The sequence below is a fragment of the Gorilla gorilla genome, chromosome Y, assembly GCF_029281585.2.
Source record: "Gorilla gorilla gorilla isolate KB3781 chromosome Y, NHGRI_mGorGor1-v2.1_pri, whole genome shotgun sequence".
Classification (NCBI taxonomy): Eukaryota; Metazoa; Chordata; class Mammalia; order Primates; family Hominidae; genus Gorilla; species Gorilla gorilla.
In genome coordinates, this window is record NC_073248.2 from 30,222,092 (window position 1) to 30,235,374 (window position 13,283).

General features: G+C 45.4%; 1 pseudogene; it reads right to left on the reverse strand.

Annotated features, from left to right (window-relative positions):
• The window catches only part of LOC129530334 (anosmin-1-like), a 78,617-nt pseudogene that overhangs the window by 34,005 nt on the left and 31,329 nt on the right, over positions 1 to 13,283 (reverse strand).

The following is a 13,283-nucleotide window of genomic DNA, read 5'->3' on the forward strand; positions in this document are numbered from 1 at the left end:
TCCCAGTGGTGGAAGGTAATTATAAGCAAAGCCTGTGCCTCACGTTGCAGGGCCATCACTGCCTTTCCTAAATTCAGACAAATGTTTAACATATTCCCTTCCCCTTCTGAATGAGGCCCACTACCCTGATCAAAGGCAGCTGCAATGACAGGGTCCTGCTAGCCTAAAAATAATCAACATCAAAGAAGCCCCTGAGACAAATGCCTCCTCCCTCCTACTCTCATTTAATTTGTCCCGGTTCCCCAAAACCTTATCAGGAGCCTCTACATGGCAGTTCTAACCAGTATCCACATCAAGCCAAAAACATCAAGAAACTTATTCTCTGACTTAGGTATGAGTGTCATATAAGACTCTTCTTTTGTTTTGCTTAGTTCCCAGGAAACATACTAACATATTAGGTCTGAAAAAAAGAAACAAGCAAAAGAAATATGGGAAGGATTTATTAACTTCACTCAATGGAATATTAGATAACATTTCAAGCAAAATTTGACCAGTGTAGTATTAAGAAAAACAGGCATGCCACATGTTTTGTGGCTCCCTCTCCATACCTATATACACACACACACACTATTCTCAGTACTATGAAGTATTTTAGTCTCTGGCTGTAAAGTACCCAATTTTAATTTGGGAGGTAAATATGTAAAATAATTGCACAAAGATATGTGTATTGTATACATAACTACAGAAACAGTAGAAGCAGAAATAACATCAACTTATAACAGTTAAACTGTACACATTCTCCTTAAAAACAAGTATGTATATGTACAAGTCATGTAAACATAAAAATAGTCAATCTGTTAGAATAAGATATCATAAATTTTCTTAAATTTCCATTAAAACAGCAAAACTGAACCTACAATAGAAAAAAAACCATAAGAAATAACTCAAAAGTCAAACTGTTTTGTATGTCGTAGTTTAAATACTATAGTCACATGCATGTGGGTAAGAAGATTTGCCATGTAATTATTCCAAATCAAAAACTCACTCTCCCTCCATTGTGCCCTGATATAATATTGTGCCTGTTAGGTCATGATCAGCTCAAACAACATAACACAGTCACTCACTATCGTTGGCTGCATGTGAGGATGTGAAGTGAAGGGACACCTTTGCACTCTTCAGCTGTGTCTGTTCCCAGTACGTTATGGTCTGCAATTCCACAATGTAGTCACAGTCTGGCTGAAGTTCTCCAGGATCACAGAATTTTGAAACTAGAAATTAAGAGAATGTACCCAAACTGTATTACAACCTTCCACATCTCTCATCTTCATTGCAAAATCTCATGTGTCATTATGAAACATATCAATTTCTGATTTATCTTTTACTAACTTTTCTTTATGTTCGGAATGTGAAAATCCAATTTTACTGATGATCAAAATAACCTCAGGCCAGGTGTGGTGGCTCACTACTGCAATCCCAGCATTTTGCCAGGCCGTGGCAGGAGGATCACTTGAGCCCAGGAATTTGAGACCAGCCTGGGCAACATAGCAAGACACCGTTTCTACAAAAAAAAAAAATTAGCTGGGCACACTTAGCTGGGCATGGTGGTGTGCATCTGTAGTTTCAGCTACTTAGGAGGTTGAGGCAAGCAGACTGTTTAAACCCAAGGAGGTTGAGGCTGCAGTGAGCTGTGATTGCACTACTGTACTCCAGCCTGGACAACAGAGTGAGACCCTTTCTCAAAAAATAGAGTAAAATAAAAAATAAAAATAAACTTCATGGAACGGCCAAATGTATTTTGAAAATAATGTTTTGAAAGCAACTATTCCATCCTCTGAGATAGTATTGAAATGAATCATTTTGAGCCCTCTCCTCTATGAAACATTACTTCTCAGAGAAAAGACAGCTGTTTAGAATAAAGTAACAGAGGTTTATGTTGCCACATACCTGGAAAAATTATGAATTGGCATTAATTGTAATTCTTTGATATCTGTTTTGAATTTACTAAGAGCAAATTTCCACCAAAAGCTATAACAAAAAAAAAAAAATCAACCTGAAAAAATCCTTCAAGACTTTCTTTCATAATGCACTGGGAAGGGGCCTGGAGGGTGGGACCTATCAGCATTTCATCATGTCACTTTTTGTTCTAGATGCCTAAGTGATTTCCCTAATTTCAGCTCTTTCAGCTCATGAGATAAGTGTTCACTACCATTGTCACTTGTAGCAAAATCCTTCAATATGAAAGATGGAACTGTCATAAAATTTTGTAATAATAAAGTGAAAATAGTATAATGGCTAAATATCAACGATATGGACTTTTTGAGACATGTTTTATAGTTCTAAAGGGAATAGATATTTAAATCTTTACAGCAAGAAATAGTCTTGCTATCTTTGTATTTCTAAACATTTATTTATCTATGGAATTCAACTTTACATGTGATGGGAAAAGGTGTTTTTGTAAATTTTATAACAACAACATAAAGGAATGTATAATAAAAGGAATCCAAATAACTATTTTTATGCAGTAAGCATTCCAAATGATAAAAGATGTTTGCTATCATAAGAGTCTCATTGAATAAAATGGTTCAATGAAAATTTTATTTCTTGGCATCTGATGAATAAACCACTCTAGAACCCCTTAACCAATGAGAAGAACACATTGTGAGACATGTCCTCCCTACAGTGTTTACTGCCCAGTGATTGGATTACAGATGGAAACACCTCACAACAGAAAAGCCTAAACATTTGCTCTTCCGTTTATAAGGATCTCTCTCTCAAAAATAAAAAGAAAGAAACAAAACCTAAAAGTAAAAAAGTAAAGCACATTTTGCATGTATCATTTTCTATGAACAGATAGGTAAGATGGGGATCATTTAAACAGTTCCTTTGATTTCCAGAGTTGTGTCTGCCATTTAGATAGGAGTAGGTCAATGGTCTTGTGTCTGGAATTGGTGGGTTCTTGGTCTCGCTGACTTCAAGAATGAAGCCACGGACGCTCGTGGTGAGTGTCACAGTTCTTAAAGGTGGCGTGTCCGGAGTTTGTTCCTTCTGATGTTCTGATGTGTTTGGAGTTTCATCCTTCTGGTGGGTTCGTGCTCTTGCTGGCTCAGAAGTAAAGCTTCAGACCTTTGCAGTGAGTGTTACAGCTCTTAAGGCGGCGCATCCAGAGTTGTTCATTCCTCCGGTGGGTTCATGGTCTCACTGGCTTCAGGAGTGAAGCTGCAGACCTTCGCAGTGAGTGTTACAGCTCATAAAGGCAGTGTAGACCCAAAGAGTGAGCAGCAGCAAGATTTATTGCAAAGAGCAAAAGAACAAAGCTTCCACAGTGTGGAAGGGGACCCAAGCAGGTTGCCACTGCTGGCTCAGGCAGCCTGCTTTTATTCCCTTGTCTGACCCCATCCACATCCTGCTGATTGGTCCATTTTACAGAGAGCTGATTAGTCTGTTTTGACAGGGTGCTGATTGGTGGGTTTACAATCCCTGAGCTAGACACAAAAGTTCTCCGTGTCCCCACTAGATTAGCTAGATACAGAGTGTTAACACAAAAGTTCTACACATGCCCACCAGAGTAGCTAGATACAGAGTGTCAATTGGTGCATTCACATACCCTGAGCTAGACACATGGTACTGATTGGTGTGTTTACAAACCTTGAGCTAGATACAGAGTGCTGACAGCTGTATTTATAATCCCTTAGCTAGACATAAAGATTCTCCAAGTCCCCACCAGACTCAGGAGCTCAGCTGACTTCACCCAGTGGATCCTGCACCAGGACCACAGGTGGAGCTGCCTGCCAGTCCTGCGCCACACGCTCACACTCCTCAGCCCTTGGGTGGTCGATGGGACTCAGCACCATGGAGCAGGGAGCAGCACTCATCCAAGAGGCTCAGGCTTGGCAGGCTGCAGGTCCCAAGCCCTGCCCCACAGAGAGGAAGCTAAGGCCCGGTAAGAAATTGAGCACAGCAGCTGCTGGCCCAGGTGCTAAGCCCCTCACTGCCTGGGTCTTGTGGGTGGGCTGGCCACTGCAAGTGCAGGGCCTGCTGAGTGTATGCCCACCGGGAACTTGTGCTGGCCCACAAGTGCCCTGCACAGCCCTGGTTCCCAGCCGTGCCTCTCCCTCCACACCTCCCTGCAAGCTAAGGGAGCTGGCTCTGGCCTTCATCAGCCCAGAAAGGGGCTCCCACAGTGCAGTGGTGGGCTGAAGTGCTCCTCAAGCACAGCCAGAGTGGGCACCAAGGCCGAGGAGTTGCCAAGAGTGAGCGAGGGCTGTGAGGGCTGCCAGCACGCTGTCACCTCTCAATCCCCCCTCTAAACAGGACACCCCAACTGCTGTTGGGAATTTGGCTGATGACCATTCTAGCTACTTCCTGCTGGACAGGAGTGATGAAGGGGCCCTGCAGTTGTAGTGTCCTCCAGAGGGGAGCTCTCCAAGCCAGTAAAAGTGCCAGGGGGTCGGTCCAGGGGTCCTTGGTAGAAGTTGTTAGTTGAACTCCTTTGGGGTTCCATTTGTAAGACCATCTGTAGCTTGATGGCCTCAATTCTAGAGGAAACAAATTTGACAAGCAGGTTAAAAATACAGGGTCCAAAGGCAAGTAATAGCAAGACAGCTGCCATGGGATCTAGAAAGGGGAGAAGTCATGATGCCCAACTCCAGAGGTTGGTATAAGAGTTTGAAAGACATTGTCTGATTTCAGAAGCCTTTTCCTGTAAACACCAGGTGGCATCTCGTACTATCCCTGACTGGTTAGTGTAAAAACAACACTCTTCCCCTAAGAAGGTGCAGAGTCCTGCTTTCTCAGTAGTGAGGAGGTATAGGCCTCAGCAGTTTTGGAGAGTCACTGCTGCCAAAGAGTCTATTTGGGATTGTAAAGTAAGAATAGGTTTTGTTATTTCTTGCAAACTGTCTGAGAAATCCTTTGAGAGTGTGTAGTAGCAGAATAATGAAGTAGATAAACCAGCTATTTCAGTTCTGGTAGCAGTAGCCATTCCTAACCCTATAAGCAGGGGTATTGGTTGTATGGCTCTGTGCTGACGGACTTGAGCTTTGAGGGGTACTGATAAGTTCTGATTTCCTGGGGCAATGTTAATGTTGGGACTTAGAAAGACTAAGGTGCAGGTGCCTGTCCAGTTAGTGGGGAGGCAGATATAGGTCAACATTCCACATAAGAAGAATATGCCTTGGCTGGGTAGACAGAACTGGTTATGTATGTTAAAAAGGTGTGTGAGTTTGTTTTCATTTTCCCATACTCCTAGAGTACTTGCCAAGGTAGCTCCAGTGAGTGGCTGGAAAGGGGTGTTGGGAGAAAACTGAGTGGCTCCCTGAGTTCTATTTTCCCATTGGAGAAAAAAAAGTTTTGTATCCACTAGGATCCATTTGAGAGAGTGATTGAAAGAGGGAATGAGAAGGCATTTACTAGTGGTGGCGGCACTGCTGCAGGGAAAACGAGATCATTTTATCTAGTCTGAGTTAGAGGTAGGAGTAAATTACTGTCATGAGGAAGGAAGACAGAAAGAAGGTTGATGTGATTAGGATTTTCATTCTGTCAGGAGCTAGAGTATATAGTCCTACCACAAAGAGTATGGTTAGTGTGCTGTTTTCCCTTAACTTTTTTAAGGAGGATGGGGTCTTTCCTCAGGATCAGTGATAGGAGCCTTTTTCATCTGGGATGTTTCCTTCCGAAATAGGAGGTGCAAGTCCTCCAACGGTTCACAGGTGTATCGAGGCTGGTCTGGCTGATCTTGGGACTGCTGAGCTGATGATCCCACAGGTTCCTCAGGGGATGTCCAAAGTTTAACTCAGGAGTGGTGAATCAAAGATTCCACTCCTGCCACGTTAACTGCAGTGGGAGTAGAGAGGATTACCAAGTATGGTCCTTCCCACAAAGAGTCCAGAGATGGGGAGGTAGAGGGAAGAGATTTGACCAACACTAGATCTCCTGGTTGAAACAACTCTGTTCCCTTTTCTCTGTGACAACCTTCAGGTAGGTTTTTAAGGTTTTTGTTGATATTTTGCCAAAGAAGTTATATCTTTCCCCAAGTTGGCCATTTCCTGATCAAGTAGGAGGTCATTTGTGAGAAAAGGTCGCCCATACAGCATTCCATACGGACTAAGCCCTATTTTGTGGGGAGAATTTCGGATTCTCAATAGGGCCATAGGCAAAAGAGTAAGCCATGGGAGGTGAGTTTCTTGTGTTAGTTTTCTTTAGTGCCTCTTGAGCATTTCATTTGCCTTCTCGACTTTCCCTGAGGATTGTGGCCTCCAGGAGCAGTGAAGATGATATTGTATCCCTAGTGCCCTGGAGATTCCCTGAGTTATCATGGCTTTAAAAGCTGGACCATTGTCACTCTGTAAGCTTTGGGGAAGCCCAAATCTAGGAATTATTTCATGAATTAGGACTTTAATCACTTCCTGAGCCTTCTCTGTCTTGCAGCAGAAAGCTTCTATCCAATTTGTAAAGGTATCAACACAGACCAACAAGTATTGAAATCCCTTTGACTTAGGCATATGGGAGAAGTCTAACTGCCAGTCGTTTCCAGGATAGAAACCTATTCTTTGTTCCCTCAATGGGGCCTTATCATGAACCAAGGGATTATTCTTTTGGCACACCTCACAGGCTTTGACTACCTGTTGGATGGTCTGGAGGAGATTTGGTCCTGTAAATAGGGATTTGGCCATTTGATTAGTGTTTTCAATACCTATATGAAAAGTTTGGTGGAGGGTTTTAAGTATTTTCCACTGGCTGGCTGCAGTTATAAGTACCTTTCCTTCTTCTGTTACCAACTACCCTGAAGGAAGAAAATTATGCCCCTGTGAAAGTCCCCATTCTGTTTCAGTTAGGGAATACTGGGGCTTAATCTCTTGGAGGGGGTTGTTCCATACCAAAGGTCCTTCTGTAGGTATTTCTAATAAGGGGTTCCACCTGGTAGCAATATTGCCTCAGCATCTGCCCAACGGTTTCCTTCTGCTTTCTTTCCTTCATCTTTCTGATGGCTTTGGCAGTGTAAGACTGCCAGTTCCTTGGGTTTTTGCACTGTGTGCAATAACTCTATAATTTCCTTGTGGTATTTAATGGGGGTTCCCCCAGAGGCTGGGAACTCCCTCCTTTTTCATATTGCATCATGGGCATGTAGGATTAGATAAGCATACTTGCTATCTATATACACATTTATTCTTTTTCCCTTTCCCAGTTATAAGGCTCAGGTAAGTGTCACTAGTTCTGCTAACTGGGCACTGTTTCCTAGGGGAAGAGGCTTACTTTCAAGTATGGTTACATGGCTAACTATTGCATAACCTGCCCTTCATACCCCATTCTCCACAAGTGAACTTTCATCAGTATATAGGTTAAGATCAGGATTAGTTAAGGGAACTTCTAAGAGATCATCTTGGGCAGCATAAGTCTGGACTATAATTTGTTCACAGTCATGCTTAATCGTTTCCCCATCCTCTGGGAGAAAAGTGGCAGGGTTGAGGGCCATGCATGTGCATATTTGAAGCACTGGTCCCTCAAGGAGTAGCACCTGGTATCTAAGGAGGCAGTTGTCTTATAGCCATAAACTTCCTTTGGCACCTAGTATGCCATTTACCTCATGAGTAGTCCAGACAGTGAGATCCTCTCCTTGTATTATTTTGATAGCCACTGACACTAAGAGGGCCACTGCGGCAACTACCTTTAAACAGTGAGGCCAGACTTTTGCTACTGCATCTATTTCCTTACTTAGGTATGCCACTGGTTGTGGGGTTTTCCCACGAGTCTGAATAAGGTCTCCAAGAGCTATCCCTGCTCTCTCTGTGATGTATAAAGAGAAGTTTTGTCCTGTGGGAAGGCTTAAAGCTGGAGATTGCACCAAGGCCTGCTTTAAGGTTTTGAAGGCTGTTTCTGCCTCTGGTTACCATTCTACAAGATGCCCTCTGGGTTTCTTTACTTACAGTATAGAGGGGCCTGGCTATCCTGCTGTATCCAGGGATCCCTAGTTGGCAAAAGACGGTAATTCCAAGGAACCCCTGCAACTGTTTTAATGTTTTAGAGTGAGGATAAGCCAATATAGGCTGTATTCATTCCATGCTGAGGGTCCTGGTCCCTCTGCCTAAGATTAGGCCTAGATATTTGACCTGCTGTAGGCAAAGCTGGGCCTTCAACCTAGACACATTGTACCCTTGATTAGCTGGAAAGTTCAAGAGATCTAGAGTAGCCTGCTGGCATGAGGCTTCCAAAATGGTAGCCAAAAGCAAATCATCCACATATTGAAGGACCAGAGTGCCTGGACTTGAGAGGTGGCCTAGATCTTGGGCCAGTGCCTGACAAAACAGATGAGGGCTATCCTTAAATCCTTGGGGTAAGATCGTCCATGTTAGTTGGGATGTGTGGTCTGTGGGATCCTTAAAAGCAAAGAGGAACTGGAAGTCAAAGCAAAGAGTGCAGGGGAATACAGAAGAAGGCAACCTTGAGGTCCAGAACCGTCAACAATTCTGCTTCCTCTGGTATTTTAGAGAGCAAGGTATAGGGGTTTGGTACAACTGGATATAGAGGAATTACTGCCTCATTATTGAGTCTAAGATCTTGCACTAGTCTCCACTGACCATTCAGTTTTTGTACTACTAGAATTGGGATGTTGCAGGGACAGCTGCATTTCCTTACCAAGCCTTGAGCTTTCAAATATTTAACAATATTCTGTAATCCTTTATGAGCTTCAGGCCATAAGGGATATTGCCTTTGGTAAGGAAAAGTGGTGGGATCTTTTAACCTGATTTGGACTGTGTGGGCATTTTTTGCCCTTCCAAATTGTCCTTCCAATGCCCAGACTTCAGGGTTGATTCCCTCCTCAAGTAGAGGACAACAAATGTGTAACTTGTTCCCCATATTCATGTAGATAATAGCTCCCACCTTGGCTAATATATCCCTCCCTAATAAGGGTGTGGGACTTTCAGGCGTAACAAGAAAGGCATGTGAAAAGAGCAAAGTCTCCCAGTTACAACTGAGGAGGTGGGAGAAACACCTGTTTAAAGGCTGTCCCAGGATTCCTCAGATGGTAATGGACCTTGAAGACAGTCGCCCAGGACAGGAGATTAATACTGAGAAGGCCACGCCAGTGACCAGGAGGAAGTCAATTTCCTGGCCCTCAATAGTTAAACACACCTGGGGCTCAGTGAGGGTGATGACATGAGCTGGCACTTGCCCTGGGCACCCTCAGTCCTGTTGTTGGATCATCTGGTTGGGGGCTTCTGACCCAGGGAACCTTCATCCTTTGGGGTAGTGCACCTTCCAGTGATTGCCTAGGCATAGTGGACATGGACGAGGGGGCAGCTTGTTTCTCATTGGACAATCTTTTTTAAAGTGTCCTAGTAAACCACACTGATAACAAGAACTACCAGGTGATTCCCCTGCTCCATTTTCTGTCCTCTCTGAACCACCAAGGTTCGTTTGTCTGAGTGCCTTGACTAAGGCTGCAGCCTTTCTATGATCTCACTTTTCCTTTTGGGCCTGTTCCTCTTGGTCCCTATTATAGAACACCAAGGTTGCCAGGTTTAATAATGTCTCTAGATTTTGTTCAGGGCCCAGGGCTTGCTTTTGGAGCTTTCTCCTGATATCTTCAGCTGATTGGGTAATAAACATATCTTTTAGAATCATTTGACCCTCGAGTGATTTGGGTGACATGGAAGTATATTTTCTTAAGGGCTCTCATAGCCACTCAAGGAAGGCAGAAGGATTTTCTTCCTTTCTCTGAGTTATGGTGGACATCAATGAATAATTCATGGGCTTTTTCTAATTCTCCTGTCCTTCTGGAACACAGGTCAACAGATAGTTATGACTCCAGTCCCCATGATCTGAGTCAAGGTCCCAGTGGGGATCCATACTGGGGATGGCTTGCTGACCAGTAGGGAATTTGTCCCTTTCTTCGGCTGTCATTCTATCATTTACTTGACTAAGATACCAGGTATCTCCAAACTCTCAGGCTGCAGCTAAAGCCACATCCTTTTCATTAAAGGCCAGGGTTTGATCTAACAGTAGCATGACATGTCTCCAAGCGAGGTCAAAAGTTTGCCCTAGACCCTGTAGGACAACTATGTACCTATCAGGATCATCTGAAAATTTCCCCAGGTCTGCCTTGATCTGCTTTAAATCAGAGAGGTAGAAGGGGATATGTACCCAGGTTGGGCCAAATTCTCCTCCTCCTACAGCTTGAAGGGGACATAACTGATAGCCTGGGGGTTTTTGTGGTCCTTTGGAGATTTCTTTTCTTATTTCCTTCTGGGTAGGGGAGATTAGAGGAGGATTATCATTAATAGGAATGTGAGCTATAGGGAGGCTAGGATATGGGGGTAAGCTGAGAGGTCCTCCTGTGGGATGTAAATTGTAAGCTCTGCATAGTTGTGTATTCTCCCTCAATGAAAAGAAAGCTTGGACATAAGGTGTTTCACTCCATTTGCCTTCCCTCTTACAGAAAAGGTCAAGCTGCAGGATAGTATTGTAATTTGTACTTCCCTCAGGTGTCCATTTTTCCCCATCAGAGAGAGAATATTGGGGCCAAGCTGTAGTGCAGAAAAAAATCAGTCACCTCTTTTTCAGGGTTTGTGGGTCAAATTGGTCCAATGGCTTAGGATGCATTTCAAGGGACAGCCTATTGCTGCCTGAGTGTTTCCCATCTGAAAGACAAAACCACCCATGGTTTTGGTTTGTTTTGTTTCTTCCCCTGCCCAAGAACCCACAACGGTCCCTGGACCCTGCTGATTGGAATAGCTGTATTCACCGATGCAGCAGCAGAAACAACCCCTGCCCAAGAATCCACAACGGTTCCTGACCATGCTGACTGGAATAGTTGCACTCACCAACGCAGCAGCAGAAACACTAGTTTTCCTCCCAGACCAGATGGAGGACCAGGGAAGGTCGGATTTAGCAGCCCTTACTGACACATTCTCGAAAACCTGCACCCTTGCCTGTCCTCCTAGACCACAAGGAGGACCAACCGAGAAAAATCGGATTTAGTCGCCCTTACCGACATATTCTCAAAAACCTGTTAGAGTCCTAAGCGTTCTCCTGTTAGTATTGGGACTTTACCCCTGTCCTATAAAGATGTTATGCCCCCAAAATGAAGTGGAGGACCATACCTTGAGGGAGGGAAGGGATCTCCAGGGTTGGAAGAGTGACAACTTTTGTCTTCACTTGTATGAATAGGAAGGATACAATTTCTGAGGCTCCCCATATCCTAGCTTCAGGAATAGCTTTCATTAGGCCTGTTAGTCTGAGGAGGGATCCTAAAATTCCAGGTAGTCCCCACTACGATGGGGCTTTGGGCAAAAATTATGTCTTCTGACTGGTAAGCCTGGGTGCCTAAAGAAGGTAACAGAGTCCTGGAGTTTATACTAGAAATCATTCTTATAGGAGAAACTAGAAAACCACCAGAGACAGGTAACAATTTTTAGAAGCAGGACTAACCTCGGAGAAGAGAGGTGAGAGGAAGTTTGTCTGGCAAGCATTAGGGCCCAGAGGGCAAGGGTCAGGACACATAGGATAGATGGGTGAGTCTCGCTTGGGCGACATGCTTTGAGAGTTCCGCTCATGGCCGCAGGGTCAACCAACTTGTTGTCGGGACCCTGGAGCTGCATGGCTTTCCTCTCTATCGACCCTCAGCGCAGCCCAGAAGTACAGGAAGAGCAGAAGCTGGTTCTGAGCAAACCAACGGTCCCAACTCCGAAAAGTCTGGGGGTCGTTAGAGAGCCCTTTCCCAGAAAGCATGACACCTGTGTCTTTAGTCCAGCGGCCATGCTAGTCACTTTTAACTGGCTGACAGGTGCCCGGTATTTAGTCCCCGAATTCTAAGGAAAAATAGGACAGAATAGCAAGCAAAAGGGGTCTGACAGTACTCACTGCATGGCGAAAGGCAATTGTCTCACCGCTCAGCAACAGGTGATGGTCTCACTGCTCGGTGATAGTCTCACCGCTTGGCGATTGGTGATGGTCCCTTCGTGGTCACCAAAATCTGTCCAGAATTGGTGGGTTCTTGGTCTCACTGACCAAGAAAGAAGCCGCAGACCCACATGTTGAGTGTCACAGTTCTTAAAGGCGGTGTGTCCGGAATTTGTTCCTTCTGATTTTCAGATGTGTTCGGAGTTTCTTCCTTCTGGTGGGTTCACGGTCTTGCTGGCTCTGGAGTGAAGCTGTAGACCTTCGCAGTGAGTGTTACAGCTCTTAAGGTGGCACATCTGGAGTTGTTCATTCCTCCTGGTGGGTTTGCCGTCTCACAGGCTTCAGGAGCGAAGCTGCAGACCTTCCCAGTGAGTGTTACAGCTCATAAAGGCAGTGTGGACCCAAAAAGTGAGCAGCAGCAAGATTTATTGCAAAGAGCAAAAGAACAAAGCTTCCACAGTGTGGAAGGGGACCCAAGCAGGTTGCCACTGCTGGTTCAAGCAGCCTGCTTTTATTCCCTTATCTGGCCCCACCCACATCCTGCTGATTGGTCTATTTTACAGAAAGCTGATTGGTCTGTTTTGACAGGGTGCTGATTGGTGCGTTTACAATCCCTGAACTAGACACAAAAGTTCTCCATGTCCCCACTAGATTAGTTAGATACAGAGTATCAACACAAAAGTTCTCCATGTCCCCACCAGAGTAGCTAGATACAGAGTGTTGATTGGTGCATTCACAAACCCTAAGCTAGACACAGGGTGCTGATTGGTATGTTTACAAACCTTGAGCTAGATGCAGAGTGCTGACTGGTGTATTTACAATCCCTTGGCTAGACATAAAGGTTCTCCAAGTTCCCACCAGACTCAGGAGCACAGCTGGCTTCACCCAGTGGATCCTTCACCCGGCCGCAGGTGGAGCTGCCTGCCAGTCCTGCGCATGTGCCCACACTCCTCATCCCTTGGGCAGTCATGGGACTGGGCACCATGCAGCAGGGAGCGGCACTCATTGGGGAGGCTCAGGCATGGCGGGCTGCAGGTCCCAAGCCCTGCCCCGCGGGGATGCAGCTAAGGCCCAGCAAGAAATTGGGCACAGCAGCTGCTGGCCCAGGTGCTAAGCCCCTCACTGCCTGGGGCTTGCAGGCAGGGGCAGGCCACTCCAAGTGCCTGGCCCACCGAGCCCACGCCCACCCTGAACTTGTGCTAGCCCGCAAGTGCCCTGGGCAGCCCTGGTTCCCACCCACGACTCTCCCTCCACACCTCCCTGCAAGCTGAGGGAGCCGGCTCTGGCCTCGGTCAGCCCGGAAAGGGGCTCCCACAGTGCAGTGGGGGGCTGAAGGGCTCCTTAAGCATGGCCAGAGTGGGCTCCAAGGCCGAGGAGGCGCCCAGAGCAAGCGAGGGTTGTGAGGGCTGCCAGCATGCTGTCACCTCTCAGTCTAAATGCAGTTG